General features: G+C 39.8%; 1 protein-coding gene across 6 annotated transcripts in view; it reads right to left on the minus strand.

The window, feature by feature from the left end:
* Window positions 1-23,822, minus strand: part of KCNC2 (potassium voltage-gated channel subfamily C member 2) — a gene marked incomplete at both ends in the record, with an annotated part of 105,302 nt that overhangs the window by 33,394 nt on the left and 48,086 nt on the right. The gene's annotated exons all lie outside the window — the stretch shown is intronic.

Here is a 23,822-nt window from a genome sequence, read left to right on the forward strand (position 1 = left end):
GTTTTGAATTAATGGCATTCATCTGATTAGAAGCTTCATTTTGATCTTCAGCATGAATTTACTCTAAACCTCAGGCTAGGTTTGAGAGCTACTGATCCTATGTATGCTAACTAGCTCACGGGGAGACAGGAGGAATTCCCAGGTTAGAAGGGAGGGAAAGGAAGGCTCCCGTACTTGATACTGAAAAATCATTTTTTCAATTCAGTGTCCTATTAATTTTTTTTAAATAAGTTACCTGCAAATAGGGCACTTTGATTTAGTTCAGAGGCTTGCTGCCACCGTGCAGCTCCAAAGGAGCACTTCAGAATTTCCTGTTTCTCCAACACATGTAGTTTGGACAGTTGGTCTAAGTCACAGATAAAAACACTATGAGGCATACATTTAAATTTTCTAAACTTCTTCTCGTCCTGGATGTGTAAGTGTTCACACGTGCGTGTGTTTGTATACTCTGTGCTGTTCTTACATTTTTAACATTTTCAGCCTACGTTGTTAATAAGGAGAAAACTCAGAGAAAATATAATAATCCATTCCATGTTTTGCCTACTGTAACAGAGATTTACCCACAATCACTGAAAGAGGAAATAAATCCCAGGCTTCAAAGGTTTATTTATTTTCTCAAATAGGTAGACTGAGAACGAAGTAAAGATGGAGAAAGAACCCATCAGGACCTTCAAAAGCCACACTAGATGTTGGAATGAAACAGACAAATAGGGTTCAATCTACCTGAGGGAACATGTCTACAGGTGGGAGCTGCAGTGCACCTCTATATGGGCTGTCCTGGGTGTCACCAGCAGTCCACGAGCTCTGGCCCTCAAGTCAAACTGGGCTGTTCTTAGCACAGCAGTGCAGAAACACACCACAAATAACTAATTCATGTTCTTAGAGCTGACCTTCAGTCAGATGGTTATTTATGGTGTTTCCCCTAGGAGGAGCATCCTGATTCCTCAAGCAGACAGCCTGGTTGGGGAAAAACGAGGTACGGGCAGAACATTTGCTCTGATCATCAGTACTGATTTAACATGATAGCCATTCACATGCTTTGGCAGCTACTCATGCCACAGTCAAAACCAAGCTTTCCATAAACATCTACCACCTCCCACAGAAAGACTAGGATGGGATGTGAAATGTGAAGTTTAGACTCAGACCACGTACATCAGATCAGAGGCTTGTTCCATTGCACAGGCATGTCCACAGGTGGCGAGTTAATACTGAAAATTTGTGAGGAAGGAGCTTAGCACAATTACCATAGCTGGAAAACATGAAATGAAACGAGTGTTTCCGTCTGTCAGTGCAACAGCTTTGGGAATTGTTCTTGTACACTTTGCAACAAAGGACAGAGAGAAAGAGCTGCTGTTTAGAAGATAGGATCCCTCCCTGGCAAACACACATAGCTGAAAATATGCCATTGCTATTGGCTTCTCTGCAACTTCCAAAGCATCCTAGTTCCTCTATTTAGGATGTTTCAAGAGTACATCTAAAGAGAGCAGATATTTTCACTAGCAACAATAAAAAAATACATCATCTTATCTTTAACCTGACCATGCCATAGGCAATTAATTTGTTTGCTTTCCTAATGAAAAGGTAAATAAACATGACATAAATATTTAATCTGCAATCTTTCCCTCTTGCCAATATGTGGTTGGTTTCTCATAGCAACAACTGCCATGCCATTGTCAACAACAGGCCACTTGAGTTACTGCAAGCCTGGACTAATTCCACTGAACAGAACAGTCCTACATCTGTCCTTCATCGTAGCTGTTTCCCTGGTGCCAGCTGGAAGGCTTGCTCATGGTGGTTCTGCAAGCCAAGGGTCAGCAAAGAGTCCCAGTCACAATCCCTCCCACCTCCCTTGGCTCATCTCCCTTGGATGCTTCTCCTACAGGGATGCAGGAACAAGTGGTGTTAAACACCCAGATAGCTATATGCTCCCCCCTCCCCCCGAAAGCGTTGACCACAAATAGCTCTGCGACAGTGAAAAACAGGGGGAACAGAAACCCAAGCTTGTTCAGCAGTTTCAGAAGTTAGCCCAGATTCAAAGTGGCGTGGCAGGAGCCGCATTCGATCCACCATCACCTCACTGTGATGACATTAAATCTTTTATCTCATAGACCCCACCGCATTCTCCCTTTTGGCAATCAGTCATGCAAAGTCCCTGATTTCATTCTGCAGATGATCATGCCGTTTGTCAGCGAAGCAATTTTCTGCACATGACCTTCTCCTTAATAACTAGTTGGCCTTGGTCAAACACCCAATTAAAGATTCTTCCTTCATCAGTAAACTGTTTATATACCACATTTTTTAGCATAATAGCACATCAGTCAAGACGCCAGCAGTCACCAAAAGCAGGTTTCACGCTCCATGCTAGGTAGCTGTTTGTTTCTCAAGCTGCCTATAAATTTCACAGCTCAACTAATAATGCATGAGAGCAGCTAAATGTGAGGAAAATTATAACAAACTGAACTATAATAGCTTTTTATTGCAGTTTATGTTGCCAGTGTCTGAAAACCTGGAAATATTACTGATCCAATCACTATTATTGCAAATAATTGCAAGTAACGGTGAATTATTCTCTCTTAATATTTGACTGCAAAAGAAACTGTCTATATAAATTACCTGGAGCAATCCAGAAGACAAGGACTTAATCGGAAATCAATCAGCATATATGCACTTTGAATTTAATAATAAGAAACTGTCAGTGCAGGTAGAAAATTTCCCAAGTTAGATTTCACCACAGTTACTAGCCTGTTAGAAGAATATGAAATATGATTTCAAAAATCCCTGTGACCAATTGACTACATGTGTCAACTTGCCTTGAAAGATTAACTTAATTATGTAGAAAGGGGGAAACAGAGCCGGTAGGATTGGTAGGATTTAAAACTCTTTGATGTATATTTCTTAAGTGCTGAGATAGGGCAGTTGAAACCACATATAATACTATGAAAATGTGCTGTTTAATGTAAAAGTCACGGACACATCATCTTTGAATGGAAAGTGTTATGAAATCCTTGACCAAGCTGGAAGGTATCTCAAAGAGGTCTTATTAAAAGATGTTTTCTTATATCTCGTTATTGTAGGACTAAAGAATCTCATCAAAGTTAGTGGTAAATGAGCTTGTGGTGAAAATTGCTCATTTTTCTGAATTTGCACCTTTGCGTTTTCTATTTCTTCTTAGCTAATAAACTCCAGTTTTCTCGGGTTCCCGGGTTCATGAGGCCAAATTCAGAGGTCTTAGACACCATGTGTCCCACAAACCCACCAAAACTACAGTCTAAAAAAGCCTCCTCATCTGTCACCAGAGCTTGGAGGTACCCCAAATTACCAGCTAATACCCTAGTGTGTCTTTTTCTGGGCATCGGGAGACGTGCATATCCTTATTACCCAGACAGCCCCATTTGGGGAATTTTAAGGGCTCTGTTCTGTTTAAGCTTACCGGGGCTCCAGAAAATAGACACTCCCTTACATTTATAGCATGTCCTCACAGAATTCCTACCTTCTAGCCTCTTTTTATGGTCAATGGAGAGAGTTGGGCAATTTTAAGGAAGCACTCATCTGACCCATAAAGAAGTCTGCTTTAGAACTGAACCACAGGACATGAAAGTGGGCATTTGCCTCCGCTGATTATGAAAGACGACCAGTGTGACTGAACTTCTGTGTAGACACCAACATTTGAGCAGATGAACCAACTTGAAGATACTTCATACGTAGAGAGCAGATTTTGTAAGGCAGTAGATTTATAGTGACAGCAATTCTGGTTAGATCTGTTAGGCATAATTTACCCTAATTTTGAGGAGAGGAGGATAGGAAGTACAGATATAAAATTCACATCATGTGAGGAAAGTTTGAAATGTTGAATATGAGATTTTACATTGGAAAGAAAATTCAGATTTTTTTAATGCTTACATCATTCTAAAAATTCACTCAAAAAAAAAAAAAAAAAGAAAATCAAAGCGAGGAGATTATTTCCCCCACGAAATATTTCACTATGAATAGACTTCATCACATTCTTTAGGTGTCCTTGAATGTCCATTACATTTTTTTTACTTTCAAATCAAATTGTTTGTCTCAAACCCCGAAGCACAACAGAATAGGTTCTGCTTGTTGCATCTCAGGCCATTTGTAGCCATAACATTATATAAAAGGAAAGAATTTTGCTAAGTCAGGCATTAAAGGGAATTATAATGTAAGGGCAGGTTTTAAAATATTTTTTTCCAATGTATTGTTTAAGCCGGATCAGTAGAAATTTTTAGCAAAAGAATAACGTTGCAATTTTATCAGGTCACGAAACAAATGTGCCATCTTAATTTGACCTTCAGCTACACTCTATTTGGTTGAATGACTGGCTGCTTAATCCTTTCTACTTAAAACACAGATATACAACCTGGGGTAGAAAAACAATCAGTTAACAGAAAACCTACAAATGAACTTCTATACTAGAGTGACAAAGTATTATAATGAACAATATTTCTTATTTTAAATACAAACTAAGAAATATTTTGCTCTAGAGAAACAGTGCAAAGAAAAGTTTAAGAGAAAAACATCTTTTATATAGTATGATTTAAAGAGTGCTTATAACCCCAGGGACAAGTGATATTTCCTGCTACACTGGAACAATTTTATTTAACGGAGACAAACCTGGATTTGCTTGCTACCGTTCAAACTAGACATCATGATTCAGAGAACATGAGTTTTGAAGGTCTCCCCAGAGACTTCCCAACAAGACTGGCTTTTCGGGGAACTATTCCTTCATCGGAAATTCAGAAGGTGTCTTAATGTGCACGCTCACATGTGAAGCCTTTCAGAAGACCTCAGGGCTGAGAGCGGGAGCTTCAGAGGGACAACATGCTGCTGAGAGCAAAGGTGACTGTGACATAAAAAACTTTCTTCTTGGGCCGCAGTGCGTTTTTTTACAAACATCACAGCACGCCTTTTCATCTTTGCACGTTTTAAAAATTAAGAAACTGACACTTAAAGCAGTCGAAGGAGTTTACTCACAGGAGGTCAGCGTGGTAGTTTCCCTCCCTTCCCATGCTCCAGCTCCACAGCTAGGTGTAGTTTCCTTGCTAGTCATTTATGTCACTTTGCAGAAGAACGTCTCTAACTTACTAATACTGCCATCACGTGTTCTGGTTTACTCAAACCCAGTGTAATCTGGTTACTTCTCACTTTGACTACTGAGCTACTAAGAAAACTTAATCCTCCCCTGCATTCCCCAGGTAAAATGCCACTAGATTCAAAGGTATGAAAAGGAACTATAGACCATAAAATTAGTTTTATGGGGAAAGAAAAGCTAAAAATACACTCGTTTTCAAAGAACTCCTTCATGTTTTCTTCATTATATCAATGCTTTGAAAATACGCAGTGCTACATAGCTGCTATTACAATTACTGTATCTAAACCCAAGCTATTCAGGTTTTCATAGAAAAACTCAGTCAGAGAAAAGCCTAAAGCCCAATACTCTAGTCCAATAAAAACCACACTCTTGAATGTTTTTATGAACTGGTTTCACAAAATACATACACATATCTGTGATATACAGAGACCAACTAAGGTAGCACATTAATATTTCCCTTCACAATATTTAATGAGTCAATAATAATAGTCACAATCAACCTCCTACTTCCTACATGTGCTGCCATTGCTACATTTTCCTAAGCTAGATATATTTTACTGTGACATATTTTGCATTTCTTGTTTCAGTTAAGTAGGAATCTATATGGATCTAACAAGGGAAAAAAACCCCACACAAATGGAAGTGTCACCTCTTTAATATACTGACAACAGATGGATGATTATTGTATTGCTTAATGAACTCTTCCTATGTAAGAAACAGCAGACCAGTATAAACTAACATGAGCAGATTTATAACCATTGGGTATAGTCATTAGGTGAAATAATGTACCTATGGAGTGAAAAATTAATTTTTCAAAATGCTGACCTTCAGAATCGCTGATCTATTTATACCTTTTTTGAAGCATATGAAAGAACAACTTGTTGCCTGGCATATGCACCTTTAGACTCTACAGTCTCTTTTTTGTTCTGGAACAAATGAAAGAAAATAATAATAATGAAAGTTCAAAAGAAACCAACACTCTATGGTAGATTGCTCTTTAAATCTTCAAAGCTAAAAAATTATTAGCAATTAGGATTAGGAGCATTTAAATAATAAAACTCAAGTAAAAATAATATATTTTTGCCAGCCTTTAAAGGCATTAGTTAACTTCTCTAATATTGAAATACGTTTTCCATAGAATTAAAAAGGATTTGGGATACTTTCCCCTTCACTTTTACAGCCTCACTCTACACATACACAGACTGCATCTTTCCATGGAGATATCCGTGTAAGACAAAGCAAAGCAAAACAAAACCACAATAAATACTGCTTGCCTTGAAAGAGGAAAATCAAAGCAAAATTCAGTACCTGATGAACTCCTTTCCCTATTGTTTCAAAAGTAAGAGTACACCATGGAATAAAGCACTGTTTTCTTATTTAATTCAGTTGCTAAGCCTCCCAAGGGGAAAGGATGTCTGACTTACGAACTAACGGAGTTCTCAGAATTCTTGAAGTATTTAGTTCCTTTACTCTCCTTGTCCTTCATCCCTGATCTTCACATAAGAAGGCTAAAAAACAGCCTGAGTCTTGACAGGCAGGTTTACCTGTGAGTTAAACCGCTGCGGCTTTCATGTCTTGCTTCTCACATGACAAGTGGGGATTAATTATCTATATCTTTAATGGTGTGCTTAGAAATAGTATCAGAAAAAAAATCAGGCAGAAGATAACACCAAGGATGCTTTTTTCAGCGCTTTTTTTTTTTTTTTTTTGCAACATAATAATGGTTGCTGTAGAGACCTGGAAGCAACTGCATTTGGGGGGCATATTTTTGTAGTGTAGCAGTGCAACGTTGCTTGGTTTGACTCTTAAATTTCCTTTCAGATATTGAACAGTTCTTAAGTTCAGTGGCATTCATTTTCATTTTAACTGTAAAGTAAAACTTCCATACATTTACCATAATTCTGCAAAATCTTTTTCTCCTTCTAGGGTGGTTTTTCTTTACCTCCTTTGTATAGATTGTCTCCACCTGCTTACGAATGTTTAACAGTAATCAATAGACATTAGAAGGCTAGATGCCTTCCTTTCTGCAGAACACAAAATATGCCAAACGTGTTCTTGCCCTTTAAGACATAACTATACACCATAAGGGCTTTTTGAGCATGCTAAATGAACTAAGAAAATCAGAAATTTTCAGCTCTAAAATTTCCCATGAAGAGCTACTGCATTTGTAACACCCTTTACTACCCTATTCTCACCTTTCTCAGGGTTTGTGGGGTTGAGGGTGACATTTCTGACTGACTCCTGAAACCAGCAGGGAGACAATGGAAAGGAAGACATCCATTACACCTCTTATACTCATCATGGAATGCTAAACCAGCATTTTTTCCTTTGTTTCATCTGCCACCTCTCAATGAGAGTGCTGAGGAGTCTCTGTACGTCACTGTTCAAAGCTAAGATGATCAAGAGAAAGCCCTCCATGAACCTTCTCAGTGCTTTTCACCTCTGCAGAGCAAAAAGGCAAACTTACTTGTTGTCAGACAGGTTATTTCTCCTCACCTTCAGGCACCCCTTTCTTAAAATATGGTGGGCAGGAGGGAAGGGGGGAAAAGTAACTTGCCCTGACATTCAGCAAAATCCCTGTTTTTTTACACAGTCCTCCTCCAGAACCATGTTGTCCTTGCAGGTCTTCTCAATGAAACAGGGACGGCTGGTAGGTCAGGGAGCTGAAAAGAGTAAAAGGAGGTCAGAGAAGCCAGGAACAAGGGAAACTGCAGCAAAAGGAGCACTCTCATGGAGCAGTAGCATGTAACAAGTACAAGCCGTCCATGACTGACTGTCATTCAGAAAATTCAAGCAATGAGCAGTCTGGAGGCACGGGGAGTGAAAAGCATGTCCCACGAAACAAGTACACAGGATGTGGGGCACACTTCAGCCCATAAAACGCCTACACAAATGCCCATAACGTGCCACCATCTGGCCCTCAGAGTACATTACTACAGTTGAGTAAGATAATTCAGCAGTAAGGTTTATAGTCCACGGTGGATGCTTCACAGCATAGACATGACATGGGTATGATAACCGTAACACCATCGGAATCCCTTACACAGGAGACCATGGAGACAGGGAGGTCGCCATTCTGGGAACATACACTTCACTAAGGGACTGAAACTGAAGAAGTCAGATGGACAGCATAAATGGAAAAAAAAAAAATTAAAAGAAGGCAGGGAAGTGTTTCTGCCATTGACTATGAAGGTTACATACAAGATACTGTTTAGAGAGAGCTTCAAATGACAACAGATGGTGTTTACACAATTTCAATCCTACTTGACTCTTTTATGGATATATCACTTATCTATTGCTCCATTTGCCATATAAACAAAGAATAAATGAAGAAGTTTAAATATTTGCTTTGATTGTGCATTTTCTTTTCGGTATTGCAATGGCTGCTGTTCATAACTTCATACTTCAGTTGACTCACTATGATGCTCATTATGAAATAATAAAACTATGAAATAATAAGTTATACAAAACATACATTTCTGTAATGTTCCTTAAGACACACGCTTGAAGCTAGACATAAAATAAATTCACCTTTCTGTTTAGAAGGTTTTGGCAGAATTATATTTAAAGTTGAGTAATTTCTTCTAAATTGCTTGTTAATGCATCAGTACAAATAAAACCACAAGGGTTAAAACAGGAATACAGCATACCATTGTGAAGATTTACAAATACCCGTACGTCTCTATTCTTTCCTCATATCCTCTTTGTAGAACATTCTATAACATGGGTTTGAAGTGACAGCATGTACCCCATCATATCCTGAATCATTCCAAATTACCATATGTACATGGACATGTATACATGCATATTTCACACTTCCAAGAAAACTTGTTATACATGTTCTGGTATAGTAATATTTGTAATCCTAAACCAGTTGCCTTTTCTACATGAAACAATTTTTTCTCTCTGCCTCTACTGTATTAGGACAGATCCCATGGTTAAGAGAAAGCAAAGACAAGAAGAAATGCTACTGGCTGATTTGAAGTTACTGATGAGCATTGACTAGGATGGACCCATAATTTCACCTACTAGGGAGATCCCACGTACCCTCTGCAACGTATACAGTCAAAAGCAGCCTTCCTTCCTAGCAACTGAAGTCATAACATGTCAAAAAGTCTGATAATTGATTATGGGGAAGAAAATAAACAGGAAACCACACTGTTTTCTTCGCCTCCTTCTGACAGCGTGGGAAGAGCTGAATCCGTGGGCTCTCTGCTGTGCTTCCAGCAGGGAAGGGCGTATTCGCCATCCCCTCACCTTGGACGGCAGCTCAAAGCCACGGTTTATTTTTAAACACTTTAATAATAGAAGGCTGAAATAACCTTCTGAGGTTTGAACGGGTCGGATCCAGTGCGCGCATCTGACAGCATGATAACTAACACTGCCTGCACAGCTAGAAACAGCCAGAGATACTTTGAAGTAAACTTGATTGAAGTACACCAGTCAAGCGCTAGGTGCGTTTTGAAGGCAACCCCTCAGGCTGCGGCTTCTCACTGCTCCTCTGCCCAAAGCGCCGGCTCGGTGAGCAGGCTCTGAAGCAGCTGCAGCCGAAGCACGGTGACTATTAATTGTGGATAGAAAAAGCCATTACAAGTGCCAGGGGAAGAAGAAAATCTCTGAAGTCTCAGGGCATGGGGAGCTGCTAAAGGAAAAACACAATAGCTTTAAGCTGCAGTATTTTCCTCTCATAAAGCACAAAGAGAGCAGGCGCCGGTGAATGGAAAAATCAGTAACTGCAAGAAAAAAAATCTAGTTTGCGCTCTTGCCATTGATAACAACTTGGTTTGCACAAAATGCACGACCCTACGTATTCTCTGAGTATAGGAAGACTTGTTAAAACAAAATCTATATTTAAATCTACAAAGAAGGGCAATTCAGAGTTAGGGCTCCTCCAAAAATGTCATTCTGTAAGGCACTTTCGCACCAGTCACCTTCCAGCCAGTTCCCTCTGTAGTGAAAGGAGCACTATCAAGGAAATCACTCTCTCCACTTACTACCCAAGGTTCCTCAGAAGACTATCCTTTGAATTTGGCTGTGGTTTCCTAAGAAGCCCTGCCATTCTGACTTAAATTTTCCTCTCTCACACACTTTTAAGTCATCCGTTTCCAAGTCCAGTTCCCAGCACAGCTGCACAAGGCTTTGTGGCAAAACAGCAGCAAAAGGAGCAACGCAGGAGGGGCAACAACAGGTTGGTGACAAAGCAGGACTACCACAGGCCAGTATCGTATGTATGGCTTTGTCTGATAAAACCTTGGCTGTGGTTGGTTAATGATATGTCTGAATTTGGGTGATGAAATCTCCTCTCCTCCACCACCCCACACCATAGTGGTTCTGGGTGGCAAGTAACACAGCAAGCCTCAGGGCCAACAGGAGTCACTGTGTTAGGAGCCTGCCCCTTTCCCACTGCAGCCAACCTGTACAACCCCTATGGCTTTCCACAGCAACACACATCCCGAAACACCCAGTGAACAACAAGAAACTGAACAGTCATATTTCAGTAATGTTTACTGGAATAATCAATCTGCCACAGAATGATTAGTACTCCCTGTGCAAAATATTGAGCATGTTACGTTCCCTACGCTGACAGGGATGCTAAACACCGTGTTTTCCCCTAACAACAAGCACCTACAGCCAGTGAGAAATAATAATTGTCAAAAGGGATATGATGGAGAAGGGTCCGTGAACAAACAAACGTAACCAGACTTCTTCCCTCCAGGATGAACCAGATATGATTGTGATCAGGAGTCACAGAGGTCTTAGTCCTGATTTAGTACAGTGAAAGCATCACCATCATCATGCTGCCAGGCTCTAAGCAGAAGAGATGGAAGGACAGAAAGCCACAAACAAAATCTCTCTGAAAATCACACACGGCATCACATGGGGATTTACAAAAGACAATTATCTTTCCCACTGCTTCATGCAAGGCATCTTTCCTTAGGTCTAGATGTGGGGAGGCAGTGAACGCTCACACGGCTCCTTTGGGTTTCAGTGCTAGTTGCCAACACTCAACACATTCAAATTGGAGGCCTTCGAATTGGAAATGGACAGCTAAAGCGGCACCTTTTTCACTTTACTTCACACCACTTCCAGCGTTTACAGTATCACCTCAAAGGTTGTTGACTCCCCTTAGCTGTACGACTGGAGATGGGACAGAGGAAAGACTGACTGTATTTTTCCTTGCTAATCAAATTCGGTAAGGCCTTAATTTGCATCAAAACAACTTTTCATTGATGAATAAAGAGGGAAGATTTAAACACAGAAACAATCCAGCTCAAACAGCTTATTCCAGCAATGGAAAGTGACAGCATATGCACACATATAATCACATGGGAAATAATAATAGTACGTCCCAGTGCACTGCATAGCATAAGAAAGCCAACTGCCCAAGGGATATGTCAAGAATGATTTATTTGTGTACAGGGCTCCCTTTCCATGTGTCACCGCCTGATTTCTTCAATGGAATTACCAAAACCTCAGTGGGAAAAATAGCTACAGTGTCTTTTCCTTACCTTATCTCTTGTCATTTGAAAGTAACTTAAATATAGTCCTTTAAAAGAAACATAGGATCTTTCTCAGTAGTTAAAAAAATTAGAGGAAGCTGTTTAAAAAGACTTTGCTTCCAACTGACATTCACACACAAGTAAGCAGATAAAATGTTTAGATTCTACTGAAAATGCCAGTATTTTGAGCTGAAAACCACATTGCTAATTCAGAAACTGATTGATGGCTTTCCTTGTCTCTTCCTGTAGATATTATCTCACATAACCTTCTGTCTCAACATTGTCCAACTTTTTCAATGTGACTCTTGCTTCCGTATACCCATTATTTAATTTCAAACTGGTCAGGTGTATAGATAACGTATCCATAGATAGTAGTCACAAAGCTACTATCTTCTCCTCACAAGACTATTCTCTTCTTACTATCTCTGGATACCTCTTCTTTTCCCACATCCTCCACTGCAACTTCCCTGGAAAAGTTTAAAGGAATCAGTATCTGCCAGATAAGGAACTGAAAAACAGACAACATAAACATCTAGTGGTATCATGGGCCTTTCCCTGTAAAAATTGCTTCTGGAAGAGGACGGTTAGTCAGAACTTTGCCAAAGATTTAGAAACACTACCTGCAGTATGAGCATCATCCAGTGCAGAGGAACAAGCGGAGTCTGAAACAATGCTGCCACATCCAGTGGCCTGACGTTGGATATTGTGTCAGTGGCCTGATATAACGGATATCGTGTTTACAAAACTCCAGTAATATTAACACTTAAGAAATCACAATCACTCCAAAGGCAAAGGCAGTGCTTCTGAACAGGATCCCAACTGTTCCCATTACTGTGGGACTTCAACAGTTAGTCCATCCTCCCCTGCATCTTCCTGTGCTCTGCCTGCCGCCAAAGCCCTTAATGACACCATCTTGTTTCTCATGCTATTTCTAGACTTACTGAAAACTTGAAAAAGTGCAAGTTCTTAAAATATTTCCAGGTGACTTCTGAAGATCAGTGAGCTTCAACTACGGCCTGGTGAGATTTTGGACAAATTAATGAAAATATTATGAAGCAAGACCACCTATGACATAAAAATGATGAGATAGGACACCATTATGGTGAAACAGAACGGTTTGCAGGAAGATGAAGTTGATCTCAGCACAGCCAACTAAAGTGTGTTGTATGAAACACATCGATCAGTAGCACTGAATGGCACAGATGACAAATTGCATTAAAGAGCTTTGTTTTCACTGATTTACTCGTTACTGTCAAGGAAAGTAAGGACAGAAATTTTACACAGACTCATAAAATGACATAACATTGACCACAGTTTGACCTAGTCATTAATCTTGATGGATAGAAATGGTCAATGCTTGATACAACACAGCATTTTTAAACAGGATGCATTTGGTATTGCTGTTGAATACAAGCAAACTATTGCTATTGTTTGCTTGACAGCACCGAAAATTGTCACCAAAGCAGTCCTTGGGCAACCATAAATCTGGTGAAAGAAGCTGCGAGTGTTAAGCACGTGTCCAAGTCAGAGGGAAGGAGCAACAGTGCCGCTCTCTGAAGCGAGACAGGAAGGCACGTGCAAAGTTACAGTCCAAGTGCCACACAGTGAGCGCACAAGGAATACGCCGCAGCACGTAAGCATAGCTCAGCCACCCGGGAGCTGGAGAGTTTCCCGATTCCCCTTAAAGGCTTGTTCATCAGGGCAGGAGGCGGGATGTACCAGAAAATACAAAGGCAGAAGAAACCCAGCAAACAGAGGAAGACACCGTCATGGCGTTATTCGGAGAGGCAGAGCAGAGACAGAGCGCCTTGACGTGAAACATACTGAAAGGTAGAGGTCGGAATTTCTACATAAGCCCCCACATCCAAAGTACTTCTAACATTACTTCAACAGTATATTTGACACAGTATGACTAGGTAGTGACAGATTTATTTCAGCGGTAACAATTACTGCCATTCTCCATGCTAAACTGCAGAAAAGAAACCAAAGATACAAACATTCAGTCAGGTTTTCTGATGAGCTCGAGTTATGCAGGGTAGAGGATTTCATGTCTTATATGTTTTCAGTTTGTCTACAGAAAAAAATACTGCATTCATTTATCATCAGCCAATTTGCATAAAGGAGAACAAAAGCATAAACAATCATCGAGCATTTTTATTTTCAAAATGTTGCGGTCACAAGCCTCTCTTGCAAATTTCATAACCTGAGTTATTTTCCACCCGTATTAGATAAGCGAGACAGGGATGATTATGCATTATACAAATTGCATTAGACAAACCTCTAGAACGAACTATATGTTCTGAGCTAATGCCTTTTAATCATTGGCCTGCATCAGCAACTGGGAAAAGTCACCCAGCTGGAGAGAATGACTGGGGTGTGTGTCAGGAGACTCAGCCCCCAAAAGTCACCTTGCCTCCTGGACCGCAGAGGCTGAGCTGAAGAGGGTGGGAAAACCTTCCCCGAGGCCCATAAAAACGTATGAGTTGCAAAGGCCAGCGGCAATTAATTTCTGCAAGGTTCCTGATGCTCTGCAGCCCCACGACAACCAGTCTGGAGTCAGTTTTGCCTCCCCTTTCCATATCCCCAAATAACCCGAAAAGGTTACCTGGAAGCCTGAAAATAAACCAGGTGCATGCAGCTCTCCGAAACACGCATACACCACGGAGATTGTGCCGAGGGCTAGCACTATAAACGTACCACGGTCAGGATGCAATCAGGAACGGGTTTGCTTTATTCATAACAAGAACCACATCACCTCACCACGCAAACACGAATCTGTGGTGAAGAGAGACGTACTCTGTGCAGCGTTAGTTACGCTTAGTAAGTCATTTCCCCCTCTTCTTGAGCTGTTTTTAAGAAGCTTGGCATAGACATCCGTTCATTTTGTTATTTGACTGCTGCTAAGCAGACAATAAGGACTTGTAAATACACATAAATAGTGCAGTTATCAGTTCCTCTCAATATGGTTATGAATTGCCACCGATTCAGTACGGAAGACTTCAGAACCTAGTATTCAACTGTCTAAACATCACGTTCTTTCTCTCCATAACTACCAGGACTCATTCAAGTACATATAAACCTAGATCATTACCTAAAAGATTTCTAAGCTTTAAGTCATTTTGCTTGTTTATTTTTTAATATACACTGTCCTGGCATTTAAACAGGCTTTTTATTTCCCTGAGAAATATGAAATATTTCACATAAGGCAGCAAAATCAGCCTGTATGAAAGTAATATTTCTTCAGAAACAAGCAAATGTATGAATCTTATGGTTTTACAACACCTTCTATTACACAGGAAGATGCAAATTAACATGTCATATTAGTGAAGTACCTGTGGAAGTAAAAAGAGGCAATTGCCAATTTTTAAGAAAGCGCTGATAACATTTGTCATATTCAGAAGAAACAAAGTAGAGTCCTCCATAAATTATTTAATGCACATCCTAAATATATGAAATTAAAAGATTCCTATCTTCTGCTATTAACTCAATTGTAGTAGTACCAAAACCTTCAATTGCAATGAAAGCAGAATTTTGCAAACATTGAGCTGACAAGTCCCTGCCCAGAGTTTCTAACATAATTTGAATCCGTGAAATCAGTAATGGCTTAATTGCTTCAAAATTTTAGCTGAAGAATATAAGTATCTGTTTGATGAAAGCATGGAAGAAATTTCTGAATGAGCTTAGTGAAAAGGCTATTTAATTAATTATAAGAATATAGCTTTTTGTATAGTTATTTCTTCTTGCATCAACTTGGATAGCCAACGAGCTTTAATTAGTTGCAGTTTTGACAGAGCATGATCTTCAGGGACAGTGGAGTCATTTTACATTACAGCAATTAATCTGTTAAGCCCTGTAGCTGTATGCTTAAAAGGTACATAATATTTATTACTCATGCAGAATGGAAGTAGATTGCATGGATTATGTGAAAATAACACAGTTGCACAGTAGTTGATGCTCTCTCTCTAAAATAGATACATACATTAAGGTTACATATGTAAGTATATATACATTATAATTTACGTGTTCTAAATCTAATTATGTGCATTATATAGAATTTATATATACATACACACATACAAGCATTCGCTTATTAATAAGGACAACATTCCTTGCCATTTCAATCAGCTAACACAGACAAAAATGAGAATTTGGGTTCTCCATGCTCATTCTGTCAACAGATTCATAGAACCCGTTTACACAAACACTGGCACTATGGACACCCACTTTCTTCCCAGCTATATAAAGTCAGCTTTCTCTCCAGTCAAGTAAAGCAAGACTTTGCATAGTGTCCTATCACAGCATTTAACCAACAGGTCCTGCCAACCAGTTGTTTCCTTTTCATGCTTAGACCTCATCAATTAAATGATACTAGAATAGTAAATCTGGAAAAATTACTCTATCCTTTATTCTTACGGCTGATGCCACAGTTTCTTTGGATCATTGAGCTATTTTATACGGAATGCAAAAAGAAGGCAACTAGCACGTGCAGCATTATGCGGGCATCAATGTAGATGCCTGTACTGCAGACATCTAAATCTAGGTTCTCTTCATAGACCTAGAGAGAAATAAGCGTTTGTAAGAGGCACAGCATCTCGGCCCAAAGTAAAGATTTTCTTCTGCTATTGCAGCCCAGAGGGGCACGAGATAATAGTCGTGGCACACGTAAACTTTTTGATGTACTCAGTTCTACAGAGAAAAGCTGGGAGAAGTGGGAAGCTTTGCCGGAGATGTTGTCTTCTGTATGTGAAAGGTACATGCAGACAAGTGCAAAGAGAAGCAAACACGAGGGAACAAACGGGAATGGCTTCAGGGGAAAAACTCACAGATAAACTCACACCCACTGAAACGCTGGAAAGGGCAAAGCACGATCTAGGTCCGGGGTGGTTTAACTTCATCAGCTGCAGAGGTTCTTCTCAAAGCAAAATGCAATACAAGCACCAGTCACCACCAGGCAATGTACCTACTAGAAGGAACTGTGGGTTCTATGGATGATAAAGAAACCCAACACATTAGCATTTCCTTTCATTTTCTAGTAAATGGACCTTCTGGGGTTTGCTGTGTTCCAGACAGGACCAGATGAACGCAACAAGGAGGATAATTCCACAACTCTCCTGCCACCAAGTAATAAGGACAGGAACTATTTTGCCTTTTAATTCGCCCTTGGGACTACTTTATACAGCCATGACGTCTGACTGATAGGCACTTTGGGTGCCGATATTAACATTAGCTTCCTTACTTTTATGGACTGTGTTGCTAAGAGACGCTCATGTGCAACTTTTACTCTAAGGTTACAACTTTTTTTCTTTCATTTTTTTGTGAATTTTCTCCGAGTTCTCACTTGCCATGGGACCCATGCCATAAACTGAACTCGGTGCTGATGCTGAACTTCTCCAAAGCCCATGAAGTAAGCAGCTTTTGTCTGGAAGCTTCTCTGCTTCATGTGACTTTAAAGAAAAAAATTCAACCGGATTTTAATAAAGCACCAGTTTTAAGAATTTATTTACTGAAACTTTTAACTTTACTTATTCAGCATGACCAATGCAGACAGGAACATATACAGACATTGTGCATCAGGATTCAGGGTGAAATGGTCAAAAACAATAGGTAAGCATGGAATTGTTTCCATATTCACTTAATGAATTTAATAAATGACTGAAGGTCAGTTATTCTTTTCTTATGCCATACTGAAGAGGGGAACTACACATGGGAGGTCAGAGACTCAATTGAGTTTCTTGTTGGATACACTGCATGGCTGCATCAAAAAGAAACAGAGAATTATTGTTAACACAGAAGCGCTCATGGTCCTGTCTTTTCCCACAGCACATGTTTTAGACTGAAGAGTAAATTATTTGGTAATTCCTGCTAATTCTAGGGAGTAGAAATATTGTCACTAAACTCAACTAAAATTACTCAAAACCTGTGTATTTTCTTAATGATTTTTCAACTCCCTGGCCAACGAATAGTTGGACACGTGGAAACCTCATGTTGCTAATGCCTCCTACCAGGAACATCAACACAGCCAAAGAATTTTCATGGGCTGTGAGTAAAAGTATCATTGAAGTATTTAACCAAATTGATTGCATATATTTCTGCTGTGCCAATTCCTACATCTTTTCAGGCTGACTGGTACTTGGTTTTTCACTAGCACTCTACTCTGAAACGCTGATTATTTTTCAAAAGGCACTGGATGAGCCTGCAGAGAGAAGAACATAGATGCTAATAAATCCTCAATGAAATAATTCCTAGAAATTTGTATTTTAAGTGTTTTCTTAGGAACAAAAGCAACTGAAATGCAAATTATAAAGACTGCATTCATACATTTTTAATAATTCTTCTCAATTCAGTATCAATGTTTAGATATTTAGATGCAATAAATCTGTGTCTTGGAATCTACACAGTCTGTAGATTTTAAAAGTAAAATTTAAAAATAAAAATCTGCACCTGATCTGAGGGTGAACTAAATATTCAGCACAGCAGACAGCCTCAGAAACGTTAAAATGGTTATTCATACATAACACTTGCAGCTCAATAAAATAAAATCCGAAGAAGGGAGTGAAAGTCACAGCTTCCACGTATAGCCCAAGTCCAAGCCTTAGAGCAGAATTCCTGCTAAAAGTAGCACTATCCTGCCAGTCCTTGTTTTCTTAATAGAAAGATTTTCTAGCTAGCAGAAATCCCCAACCATCGTGTGTTTTTGCTTTAAGCTCAGATTTTCACAGGCAACATCTCATTTTGAGTCTAACTTTAGCCAAGGGTTACCTTCCGTGTGTTCTAGTCAATCTTAGGTTTGTTGCCACAAGGGTTGCAGGCAGCATCTCCCCTCCAGCACTTATTGTCCTTATCGAGGGTAGACAATTAACATTTGCTTAAGGGACTTCAAGAGAGCACTCAGTTCTCCCCTTTCTCGGTAGACTGCAGTTCAGCTAAACATCAGCCCTCAGAAAAGTTTCAAAAAAGTAAATCTTAAAACTTTTTTCAGAGGAAAAGAATACTCTAGTTTGGTTCATAGGCTTAATGGTGTATTAAAGAAAAATTCTTCTCCATTTGACTAAAAGGCTTCTGCATATTAAAGCTGTGGCTGAACTTGGGGCTGGGAGTTTTCTGAGCTCATGGGTCCAGGAACTTGTTTTAACTTGTCCTAAAACTGTGCCGTGGTCAAGACCCAGATGTGCAACAGTTCCTTCTCTTCCCCCCTGCAGAAGGCTTCCCCAAGAAGGAAAGCCAGTCATGCAAAGCTGGGAGTCCTGGGAGGATCTGGCATATCCAGGATCTCTTCAGGCAGAAATTGTTCAGCCTCAACATAGCCTGAGGCACCCACTCAGCTTGCCAGGAAGAATTATTTAAATCTTGCCCACAGTGTAATTATCATACTCCCGGCATGCAAAACTCTTTTTTTTCCTCTGTAGCAGTAATTTCAGCTTCTCCAGAATCCTAACGTTCGTATATTTTAAAAGAGTTTCTTGTACTCATCAAGAAAAAAAAAAAAAAATAAGTAAACCTGCTGAAAGGCCCTTCCTACAAGAAAAGGCACTAAAAACAAACAAAATCAAGGATTTGGGGAGTTTCTTGCAGTACCCAAAAGTGCAGTTGCACTACAGTTAACTTAAGAGCATCCATGACCTGTAAAATGTTTGTAATGTTGTACATTATGTAAACAATGTGGTTACAAGAGAAGAGACAGCAAATAAATAGTGTCAAACAAAGATGAAAGGGGTTAGCGGAGGCTGGAATGACTAGCAGACAACTAAGGATCTAGCAGACAACTAGTGTGGAGAACAGAGAGCTGAGAAGCAACCGGAGAAAGCCTACTTGCTGCAGATAGGCTTCATTTTGAAAGAACAAGGTCTGCACCTCAGGTGGGAAACATGTTGATTTCTTCCAGCTAAGGAGTAATGCACACACCACAGTGACCGACCTTCTGGCCTGGATAGGTCTGCAAGAAGGGGTACACTGGGGGACAGGATGGATCTGGGTCAAAGAGCCTGAAGTACCACAATAATCAAGCTCAAACAAGAACAAAAGCAGGAAAGCAGATACACTAGTTTGCATTTCGCACAGTATAAATCCAGGTAGGGCTAATACATCCCCTTGGCTGTTCGAATATAGATCTGGTTCAGCATAATACAGGAAAAAAAAATCAAGAAGTTGGGACAAACACAGATACTTTTGCCAAACATCATTCTTAACCAGGGATGCCTTCAGGGAAAGCAATATGCTGGATGAGGAACCAAGAGTAGAATTACTCTTCTACAGTCTATGGAAAGAGAGAAGTATCTGAGCAGAGTGAACCATCTTATCCTACGGTAACTCTTTTCACTGATTATGGCACGAGTGCAGACACAAGCCAAATGCAGACAAATAATGTTTAGATGGATTAGGCTAGGCAAAAAGAACCATATACTCATAGACCATTTCCAGCACCAGTTATTCTAAATCTGTACTACCCTGTCACTCACGTATTGCTGGCTGGGATCAGCGCTTCAACAGGCTAAGTACAGAGACTAACACATATCAGTGACCTGCATGCAGAATGTCACACAATCTATACCACTCCAGGAAGCAATTTTGCATGGTCCCCAGCCACAAGCCACGTAAAATGATAAATTAGGAGTTAAAAATCTACAAGAGAAATTTCAGCTTTTCTTCATTATGTTTCCACCCTGCGTGTATCTGCATCATCATCATTAGAACACACTACTGTTATCGTGAAGAGATTTACAAGAGGTTTAAGCATGTGATATTCCAACGAACACACCCGCCTCTGCCAAATAAAGAAATATAGAGCTTCAGGGATAGTTTCTGGAAGTTGCAATGAGGGTAAAAGATGAACTATCAGAAGGTCTTAAAGACAAAAGTCAGCTTATTTTGTTTTCTGGGAAGCATGATTAAAATCAGTAAGGTTCTTCAGACTTTCACCTATCTGATTAAACGTTCTTTTCCACTGAAGACTCTAATACTAAGCCTGTTCATGCTTGGCCTACTGGTTAAGCACAACTAAGTCAGATGTATGGGACTCCATTGGGATCCTACTCCATGTAAGCAGAGGACTTTCTTGTGGAAGTACTTTCTGAAAGGTTTCACGGGTTTCAGAGGTACCATAAACAATTGTGGTTTGGACCAAACTGGCCACTGGGTGACCAACAGCTGCTTCCCCCAACTCACCTCTCCAAAGACAGAGGCAGAGGAGAGAGAGAGAGAGAGAGAGAGAGAGCGACTTACGAGTTTAGAAGGAACCAAACTACTTTAATGAAATATTAAAAAAATAAAAAGAAAATAATGAAATATATACAAGAGTGTATCAAGCTCCCATGATGATAATCACATCACCGGCTGGCACTGGGGAAGTCCCAGACTGGACTCAGTGGCAGACAGGAACTGGATTATGGATCTGGGTTCAGGATAAGGATCAAAGCCAGACAAACAGACAGAGTCCTCCTTGGACATCAGCCATTGAAGAAAGAGGGCTGACCCTTTGATCCCTCAGCTTTTATACTGAGCATGAGGCAGATGGGATGGAATACGCCGTTGGTCAGTTTTGGGTCACCTGTCCTGTCCGCTCCTCCCCACAGGTGGGACCCCTCTACGCTTTTCCGCTTCCAACTGTCCAACGTGGCAAATAACAAAGTTGGTTGTCCTTGGGGGTTATGGCAATAAGTATAAGCAGGAGCCTCTCTGCATACCATGCCTGGGCATCAGCTATAAACATAGGTCTTATCACTCATAGCGAACAACGTCTGCACACTGTGCTGTTAATTTCAGTAGTTAGAAGAGGCCCAGCTAAAAGTTAAGTTTCTGAACAAAATTGGTCCTGTTTTACCTCAAACCAGGACATTCCACCCCTTATTCCACGCTATTTACATCTTACTCAGATCACTATTACTTTTTAACTATGAAATCTATACACACACAGATGTGTATATATATACACACATGCAGGTCACTCACACACTCTCAGCACGTATTTCAGTTTATTTCCTAAGATGAATCTTCACCCTGGAGAATCCAGGAGAGCTGGTAACTCCCACTAGAAGCCAGGTGGCTGGAACTTTAAAAAGCAGGACAAATCCTGTTTGCCCATGAAGTTAATAGAAACATGGTGAAATCACTGGTTCTCCAGCGTAGGCAATTACCCTGCTCATTGAGCTAGGGTCATGGTGCTGTTCAATCCATTAGGAACAAAAAGGAAGAAAGATAATTGAAAGTCCAGTTGTCTTTCAAGCTCAGTGTGAATCTGTTATTATAGTTCTGGACGAGTAGGCGAAAGATGTTTCACAAGCCTGACATAAACTGCTAAGTATAATCCCACTCCCATTCATAGGAAATTCTTGAATCCTCTTTCCAACAGTTGTCACCCAGATATCTGCCTCATAATTTTTGTGTTTAAACAGGGGGGGGAGGACACATTGAGAAGGCTGAAAAATCTCCCCCTGATGGATTTCTTCTGAATTTCTCTAGAGATACATCAAAAAAGGTGGCTAGAGGCAACTGCCTATGAGTTTACATGATCATTCAGCTAACTTTCCGTGCGTATTCATACTAGATGGTACATATGGTGTTTCAAATCTTTCTGCCTGGATAGTCTTCTACAGTTTCATGCAGCACAATATAAAAATCAATGTGGTTTCACATACACTTCAGAACTACCATTTTTAAGGACAGGTTCTCTACAAACCATTTTAACTTGCATGATTTTCCCCTTAAATAATTGTTTTCAAAAGAAATTTGGTTTAAGAGACCATATATTACTAGCTAATAGAAACTTTTCTGGTCAGACAAAAAACTTTATGCGCAAATAATGATTGTTTCTTTTTCCAGGAACGACAGGTTTTCAAATTCCCATTTTGAAAAGCCAACTTGAAGTTCACTTGTTTTGATTCTTGTCCAAATTAAATATCCATGATTTTCAAGTCTCTACTAAACAGGACAGAAATAAATATTTTTAAAGCTAGGGTTTAGGTAATTAAAATTCTTCTAGTATAAACTTTTAAGACATTTCGACTTTTGCACAGTTAGCTTTAAAGATGTAAGAGGAAAGTAAATCACTTAGTCCAACCATTTTTTACATAAATGAAGCAAACGTCCACAATTCTAAGAACTGAAGAAACAGAGACAACGAAATATTGCACATTTATTAAGCCAGAGAGCTACACAAACCACCATCTTTAGCCCATAACTTACACTGTGAATCGTTATTGGATTATATCTTAGCTGCAGCGAGAAATTTAGCTCTGATAAGACAGCATTTTGCATCTATTAATCAATTGCTTTATCTGGCCAGTATACTGAAATAGCTTTAGAAGTCGCAATGCAAAAACTGTAAGAACCAACACGCAAAGCACGTAAAATAAGTGGCAAGAGAAAAGCCTCAGATACACTTGATCAGTTTTTTTCCTTTAAAGAGTTGACAATGTCGAGACATAGTAAATTATACACATGCAGGAATGCCTTGTGAAGGACTGGGATTACTGGCTCAAAACCCTAGATCTAACATTCAAAATCACAACTTCTTTTCTCGTATAAAAATAAAAAGATTGGCACAATCCACCCTTCTTATCACCAGAAGGCTGGGCCAAGTCACCGTACCGATTCATTCCTACTCTATATATTGTGAGGAGTTTGGATCATATGCCTGAAACTCACTCAAAGTTACTGCCAGGGATGGAGGAGGCTTCATCTTTTCTATAAAGGCAGATTATCAAAAGGTGCAACCAATTTGGTTACTACCTCTTCCTGAAATCTACACAGGGAGGCCTGCACTCCAAAAGGTTGCTCATTCCTCTCTCATATATTACCTTGCAATGGGGTGCCTCGGGTTCTTGCAGACTTGAAAAGAAATGTTAAAAGAGTTTCTTTCTGGATCTCAAAAAACATCTTCCTTTCACCTGCTTTACGTATCTGTATTTCTTAGCATAACAAAATTAGTAATAGCCATCTATTAGGAATCATATTCTCAAATATACAGTATTGGCCTAACTCAACAAAAGCTTATCTCTTAATTAGAAGAAAATCAATCCTGATACTTCCGCTATTTTTTCCTAGATGAAAACCCAATTTGGCTCCAGCTTTTTCTCCTTTGTATTTGTTCCCTGGGAGGTTACTCGTGGCAAAGACAGTATCTTCCTACTGGCTGATTTTCCATATCGTCACCAGGAAAATACACACAGCATTTAATTTTCTTTTCACTGAGGTAATAAACCCTTAGAGACACCTTA

The sequence above is a fragment of the Vanellus vanellus genome, assembly GCF_965231255.1.
Source record: "Vanellus vanellus genome assembly, chromosome: 1".
Lineage (NCBI taxonomy): Eukaryota > Metazoa > Chordata > Aves > Charadriiformes > Charadriidae > Vanellus > Vanellus vanellus.